At 42.9% G+C, this 8,442-nt stretch overlaps 1 long non-coding RNA gene across 1 annotated transcript; it reads left to right on the top strand.

Annotated features, from left to right (window-relative positions):
• Positions 1 to 5,986: 5,986 nt before the first annotated feature.
• LOC118942792 (uncharacterized) lies at positions 5,987 to 7,965 on the top strand. The gene is made up of 2 exons (XR_005038443.2): positions 5,987 to 7,368; positions 7,781 to 7,965. It is a non-coding gene; the product is annotated as an uncharacterized LOC118942792 (long non-coding RNA).
• The last annotated feature ends 477 nt before the right edge of the window (positions 7,966 to 8,442 follow it).

Below are 8,442 nucleotides of genomic sequence, written 5' to 3'. Positions count from 1 at the left end.
AAAGAAACAACTGCTTATTTGCATGCAGATATCTATTTTACGGTGAGAACGCGAGGTCAATTATCGGACAAGAAAATACAAATAATCTAGTATTCTCTGTATTTCGGTCGGCATAACTCTAAACTCTTAATTTATTTCAATCAGTTACGGATATTGGTTCATCTTGTAGACAGGGAGTGATATGTATTCGCTTGGCCAACAGTATCAAATATGTTCTACAAGATGTTCTCACCTATCTGTGACAGTATCTTGTATGCTAACGTTAGCAGCCCTAGTGAACATTGGGTTTAGATAGCTGTTTCACATTTTTGTTTTAACCGTAATGTAATGATGTGCACTTAGTTGGGAAGCAAGTTCAGGGAGTGAGTGTTTCAATAAATAAACACAAAACAAGAGCACACGGATTTAACACTGGAGCATAAACAATAACGCCTGGCGAAGGAACCAAAGGGAGTGACATATATAGGGAAGGTAATCAGAGAGGTGATGGAGTCCAGGTGAGTCTGATGATGTGCAGGTGCGCGTAATGATGGTGACAGGTGTGCGCCATAACGAGCAGCCTGGTGACCTTTGGCCAGAGGGGGAGCACACGTGACACCTAAACAGCCACACCTGATTTAATTTGTCAAAGGCTTGATAATTAGTTGACTAATTGAACCATGTGTGTCAGTTAAGGGTTAAACATAAAGTGAAACCTCTGGAGGGGCAGAGGAGAGGTTCGGGAAACCCTGCTCTAAAGGAACACCAAGAGAGATGCCTAGAGTGAAATCTCCCTTGGGGGATTTCTCAAGGCTAGGATCGTTACACTACTCCTTCAGTTCAGAAAACACATTCCTGTGCTTCTTTATCACAAATCCCTCACACCTTAACAGGACATGCTTTTGACCCTCAAACACTATTCTTCTTCTGCTCATCAAATCAAAGTTTATGTGTCACGTTTGCCGAATACAACAGGTGTCACCTTACAGTGAAATGCTTACTTACAGGCTCTAACCAATAGTGCAAAAAATTGTATTAGGTGGACAATAGGTAAGTAAGGAAATAAAAACAACAGTGAAAAACAGTAGCGAGGCTATAAAAGTAGTGAGGCTACATACAGACACTGGTTAGTCAGGCTGATTTGAGGTAGTATGTACATGTAGATATGGTTTAAAGTGACTATGCATATATGATGAACAGAGAGTAGCAGTAGTGTAAAAGAGGGGTTGGCGGGTGGCGGGACGCTGCAGATAGCCCGGTTAGCCAATGTCGCGGAGCACTGGTTGGTCGGCCCAATTAAGGTAGTATGTACATGAATGTATAGTTAAAGTGACTATGTATATATGATAAACAGAGAGTAGCAGCTGCGTAAGAGGGGTTGGGGGGGGGTGGGGGGCACATAATGCAAATAGTCCGGCTAGCCATTTGATTACCTGTTCTGGAGTCTTATGGCTTGGGGCTAAAAACTGTTGAGAAGCCTTTTTGTCCTCGATTGGCACTCCGGTACCGCTTGCCATGCGGTAGTAGAGAGAACAGTCTATGACTGGGGTGGCTGGGGTCTTTGACAATTTTTAGGGCCTTCCTCTGACACCGCCTGGGATAGAGGTCCTGGAAGGCAGGCAGGTTAGCCCCAGTGATGTACTGGGCCTTACGCACTGCCCTCTGTAGTGCCTTGCGGTCTGAGGCCAAGCAATTGCCGTACCAGGCAGTGATGCTCTCGATTGTGCAGCTGTAGGAACCATGCCAAATCTTTCTAGTTTCCTGAGGGGGAATAGGCCTTGTCGTGCCCTCTTCTTGACTGTCTTGCTGTGTTTGGACCATTCTAGTTTGTTGGTGATGTGGATACCAAGGAACTTGAAGCTCTCAACCTGCTCCACTACAGCCCTGTCGATGAGAATGGGAGCGTGCTCGGTCCTCCTTTTCCTGTAGTCCACAATTATCTCCTTAGTCACGTTGAGGGATAGGTTGTTAATCTAGCACCACCCGACCAGGTCTCTGACCTCCTCCCTTTAGGCTTTCTCGTCGTTGTTGGTGATCAGGCCTACCACTTAATGATGGTGTTGGAGTCGTGCCTGGCCATGCAGTCGTGGGTGAACAGGGATTACAGGAGGGGACTGAGCACGCACCCCTGGGGAGCTCCAGTGTTGAGGATCAGTGTGGCAGATGTTGCTACCTACCCTCACCACCTGGGGGCGGCCCGTCAGGAAGTCCAGGATCCAGTTGCAGAGGGAGGTGTTTAGTCCCAGGATCCTTAGCTTAGTGATGAGCTTTGAGGGGACCTTGGTATTGAACGCTGAGCTGTAGTCAATGAATAGCATTCTCACATAAGTGTTATTTTTGTCCAGGTTGGAAAGGGCAGTGTGGAGTGCAATAGAGATTGCATCATCTTTGGATCTGTTTGGGCGGTATGCAAATTGGAGTGGGTCTAGGGTTTCTGGGATAATGGTGTTGATGTGAGCCATTACCAGCCTTTCAACGCACTTCATGGCTACAGACGTGAGTGCTACGGGTCTGTAGTCATTTAGGCAGGTTGCCTTTGTGTTCTTGGGCACAGGGACTATGGTGGTCTGCTTGAAACATGTTGGTATTACAGACTCAATCAGGGACATGTTGAAAATGTCAGTGAAGACACCTGCCAGTTGGTCAGCACATGCCTGGAGCACACGTCCTGGTAATCCGTCTGGCTCCGCAGCCTTGTGAATGTTGACCTGTTTAAAGGTCTTTCTCACGTCGTCTACGGAGAGCGTGATCACACAGTCATCCGGAACAGCTGATGCTCTCATGTGTGCCTCAGTGTTGCTTGCCTCACAAGTGAGCATAGAAGTGATTTAGCTCGTCTGGTAGGCTTGTGCCACTGGGCAGCTCGCGGCTGTGCGTCCCTTTGTAGTCTGAAATAGTTTGCAAGCCCTGCCACATAAAACTAGCGTCGGAGCCGGTGTAGTATGATTCAATCTTAGTCCTGTATTGACTCTTTGCCTGTTTGATGGTTCGTTGCAGGGCATAGCAGGAATTCTTGTAATCTTCTGGGTTAGAGTCCCGCACCTTGAAAGCGACAGCTCTACCCTTTAGCTCTCTGCGAATGTTGCCTGTAATCCATGCCTTCTGGTTGGGGTATGAACGTACAGTCACTGTGGGGACGACGTCCTCTATGCACTTATTGATAAAGCCAGTGACTGATGGGGCGTACTCCTCAATGCCATCGGAAGAATCCCGGAACATGTTCCAGTCTGTGATAGCAAAGCAGTCCTGTAGTTTAGCATCTGCTTCATCTGACCACTTTTTTATAGACCGAGTCACTGGTGCTTCCTGCTTTAATTTTTGCATGTAAGCGGGAATCAGGAGGACAGAGATGTGGTCAGATTTACCAAATGGAGGGTGAGGGAGAGCTTTCTACTCGTCTCTGTGTGTGGAGTATAGGTGATCTAGAATTTTTTTCCCTCTGGTTGCACATTTAACATGTTGATAGAACTGATTTAAGTTTCCCTGCATTGAAGTCTCCGGCCACTAGGAGTGCCGCCTCTGGGTGAGAGTAGAAAATGGTAGGAGGGGGTATTTACCTGATGTTGGGTTGAAGCCAGGTCGCTTGACCCTAAGGAAATCACACTACACGCAACAACCCGAGAGAGTAAGGGCCTCATCAAGGCTAACGTTGCGCCTACTTGTCAGGCAGCATGACTACCTTGTTAGGACATTTCTAACTAGTACTAAATGCAGTAGTAATAAACGGACCAATTTTAGCTGGCTCACTGACTTCAATTTCAATATGGGATTAAATACGAAGTGGTGCTATAAAACGTTCAAATCCTCAGACCGACTGACTGTAACCTCAGCCTCTGTCCTGAAGGCAGGAACTCTTAGGTTGCATGTTTTGAAAATAGATTTAAAAATGTTATATTACTTCCAAAGTAAGAGGAACCACAGCTAATGTACATTTAAACCACATAGTTATGCACATGTATTCTAACGACATATACAGTGGCTTGCAAAAGTATTCACCCCCTTGGCATTTTTCCTATTTCGTTGCCTTAAAACCTGGAATTACAATTGATTTGTTTAGAGGGTTTGTATCATTTGATCTCTGATTAATGCCCTCCTTGCTTGGTCTGTGAGTTTTGGTGGGCGGCCCTCTCTTGGCAGGTTTGTTGTGGTGCCATATTCTTTCCATTTTTTAATAATAGTGCTCCGTGGGATGTTCAAAGTTTCAGATATTTTTTTATAACCTAACCCTGATCTGTACTTCTCCACAACTTTGTCCGTGACCTGTCTGGCATGCTCCTTGGTCTTCATGGTGCCGCTTGCTTAGTGGTGTTGCAGACTCTGGGGCCTTTCAGAACAGGTTTATATATATACTGAGATCATGTGACACTTAGATTGCACACAGGTGGACTTTATTTAATTAATTATGTGACTTCTTATTTAGGGGCGTCATAGCAAAGGGGGTGAACACATATGCACCACCACTTTTCCATGGAACATTTAAAAAAAAATCATTTTAAGTTATTTTTTTCATTTCACTTCACCAATTTGGACTATTTTGTGCATGTCCATTACATGAAATCCAAATAAAAATCAATTTAAATTACAGGTTGTTATGCAACAAAATAGGAAAAATGCCAAGGGGGGTGAATACCTTTGCAAGGCACTGTACAGTACCAGTCAAAAGTTTGGACACACCTACTCATTGCAGGTTTTTCCTTTGTTTTTACTATGTTTTGGGTTCTTGAACCAGCAATCCACCTCTCTAATCTCCAGGCCAGTGGTTCCCAAACTTTTTATAGTCCCGTACCCCTTCAGACATTAAACCTGCAGCTGCGTACCCCTTCTAGCACCAGGGTCAGCGCACTCTCAAATGTTGTTTTTTTGCCATCATTGTAAGCCTGCCACACACACACTATACATTTATTAAACATAAGAATGAGTGAGAGTTTTTATCACAACCCGGCTCATGGGAAGTGACAAAGAGCCCTTATAGGACCAGGGCACAAATAATTATATAATAATAATCAATCATTTTGCTATTTATTTAACCATCTTATATATAAAACCTTATTTGTTCATCACAAATAGTGAATCACTCACCACAGGTTAATGAGAAGGGTGTGCTTGACAGGATGCACATAACTCTGCAATGTTTGGTTGTATTGGAGAGAGTCTCAGTCTTAAATCATTTTCCACACACAGTCTGTGCCTGTACTTCGTTTTCATGCTAGTGAGGGCCGGGAATCCACTCTCACAGAGGTACATGGTTGCAAAGGGCATCAGTGTCTTAACAGCGCGATTTGCCAAGGCAGGATACTCTGAGCGCAGCCCAATCCAGAAATCTGGCAGTAGCTTCTGATTAAATTAAATTTTCACAGAACCGCTTGTAGCAATTTTGATGAGGCTCTCTTGTTCAGATATCGTTAAGTGGACTGGAGGCAGGGCATGAAAGGGATAACGAATCCAGTTGTTTGTGTCATCCTTTTCGGGAAAGTACCTGCATTATTGCGCACCCAACTCACTCCGGTGCTTAGCTATATCACATTTGACATTGTCCATAAGCTTGAGTTAATTTGCACTCAAAAAAATCATACAATGATGGAAAGACCTGTGTGTTGTCCTTGTTAATGCAGACAGAGAAGAGCACCAACGGTTAATGTGATTGGATGTTAATTATTTGACTAGGCTACCTGTATTTGACATTGTGTTGTTATTTCGCTGAACACTAGATGGTTTAATTTGATTTTTGGCAGTGAAACGAGGCTACTCAGGCGAGAAAACAACCTCACCCAAATGTTTAGCCCTGTTGGAAAATATAAATGGACTGTTTGAAAATGTGAAGAATTAAAAAAAAAATAAAAAAAAAATATATATATATTTGTATTTAAAAAAAAATTCAATCACATTTTTATTGGCGTAACCCAGACGGCATTGTGCGTACCCCAGTTTGAGAATACCTGCTCTATGCTACTTACCACACCTTGGTGGTTTGATTTGATGTATAATGTTGTGATATCATCTTGCAGTCTGACTCTCTATGTAGTGTTGAGAAGGGCTTCTACGACGGTGTCTTCCTGGAGAAAGACGATGACGTCATCCTCCGTCAAACATGTCCATACAAAGACCAATCATGTAATTATTCTTACAGTTTCAATAGCTTTAATGTCACTCAGTTTAGAACTTTTTTCTTTAATTCCTCTCACCTGGTTGTCTAGGGCTACATTGAAAGGAAAAACCAGCAGACACTAGGCCCTCCATGGAATGAGTTTGACAACCCTAATGTAGACTAACCTACCCGTTGCCTACCAAGACCAGAGGAGGCACATTTGCTCTTTAATGCAACAGTTTGTGAAAAAAAACTATCGGTAGAGTTGAAAATGCAATAGAAACACATTGAACATTAGATTTTTTACTCGGGACATGAAAACTCAAGCGACGTCATCACACACTGATTTTTATCTGTAACAAGTCAGTTTGGTGGAAACAACCCACTGGTGGGAAAAGGCACACATTTTCTTCTTGCAGATTTTTAGAATATTCACATGAAAATCTGTCAGCAATTGGATGGAAACCTAGCTACCGCTAAACGATATGAGTGGTGTAGGTAAGTGATGAAGTGAAAACCTATAGGAGGATAGCTCTCTACGAGGTGGGATGAGCATGAAATGACAGCAGGCTGTTCAACACTGAGCCATGCTGACTGACAGATGGCGTGGATTGGTACATGGCAATTCAGTCCCACATCATGTGTTATCACTTATTTGGCTAAATGATTATCCATAGTTGCCTCTTTTGATCCAGCCACAGCAGTCTGTAAATGGACTGTTACCTTGGAGACAAGGTAAGACATTAAGACATTAAGATGATAAAACTTTTACATTCCAATTGAACTCTGCTTGTGACATTTTCTCACATCTTTCTCTCTCTCTCTCTCTCTCTCTCTCTCTCTCTCTCTCTCTCTCTCTCTCTCTCTCTCTCTCTCTCTCTCTCTCTCACACATGCCAGCCAGCCGTTCACCAACTAATTTTATGCCTTACACAACTCAGCACATATAGTATGTATTGCGCCACCTTCCTCAAACTCCAGTTCCATACATTTGTTTACCTTATTATTATTATTTTTTTTTACCTATGTCTGGATTCTACAGGGATTTTAAGTTGTGACTGTAACTCCATACTAAATCTAATTCCATCTCCTGTATAGTTCTGCCCTCTCTATAGATTATGCTGATGCCCCACCGTAAGAACCTGGAGCTCATTACTGGTTCTGTGGGAGGTGACGTGGCCACAAATCAGTGCCTGGGACACCTTACAGCGCTACCACTGTCTGAACAACAGCCAAAGGGTGGTCAAGACATCTACTGCAACTTCATCTTTAGTGTGTCAGCTCTGCTGCGCCTGGGAGATAAAGGTATGACACCACACTCCCAACAGTCACGTATGTTTAAACATACTTCATTGTTTGTGTGTTTCTCAACCAGTAGTTGAAACGATAAAAAAGTGGTGTCCCCGCCTGCTTCAGTAAAAAGCTGAAGGATGGGGCTGAAGAAATGTAGCCACTCTCAAATTCATAGACAGAGCTGTGGATGCAAGGACTGACCATCACGCCCCCTTCTCAAAGCCCATTGGAGGAGACGACCCAATGTTCCTCGCCTCAGACCTCCTCCAATGGTTTTTTGAGAAGGATGCGAGTGGAGAGGATGTGAGGAGTTAAGCAGAGATGAATTGGGACAGAGTTCATGTCATTGTTTTAGGTGGAATCGGATGTTGAATGATACATTTATTCTGTTTGCACTTATCTTCTACTTGTGCTCTTTCCACAGATGGCTCTGGCTTGCTGATGACATCTGATCTGATCTGACTCCATGCAATTTGACTCCTGTATTACTGACTATATTAAAAAAACTTCCAATGCCAAATTTTTATTCTGTAATTGATAGACAATGGTACTTCCCAATCAGACAATTACAAAAATAAAGAAATAAGGAATCTGTTTTCCTCAGTGCAATGTTTGCTGAATGCATGGTGTTGTTTTCTCCTCAGTCCTCTGAATGCTGTGTGTAGTTTTTCAGTTCTAAACGACCATCATCGAGTTCATCAAATCAAATGTACATTGTCAAATCAAATCAAATTGTATTGGTCACATACACATGGTTAGCAGAAGTTAATGCGAGTGTAGCGAAGTAATCTAACAATTTCACAACAACTACATTATACACACAAGTGTAAAGGAATTAATAAGACTATGTACATAACAATATATATGGATGAGCGATGGCCGAACGGCATAGGCAATATGCAGTAGATGGTATAGAGTACAGTATATGCATATGAGATAAGTAATGTAGGGTATGTAAACATTACATAAAGTGTTGTTGTTTAATTCCGTAAAACCTCCATCCGAGATTTCGGGAAAACAAGGGAATTAAAAAAAAAAGTTGCAATAATTTTGCAAGGCTAGTCATGCACATATCCATTTTTTTTT

This window comes from Oncorhynchus mykiss, chromosome 21, assembly GCF_057628025.1.
Source record: "Oncorhynchus mykiss isolate SJ-2025 chromosome 21, ASM5762802v1, whole genome shotgun sequence".
Lineage (NCBI taxonomy): Eukaryota > Metazoa > Chordata > Actinopteri > Salmoniformes > Salmonidae > Oncorhynchus > Oncorhynchus mykiss.
This window is presented reverse-complemented; position numbering and strand designations above follow the sequence as displayed.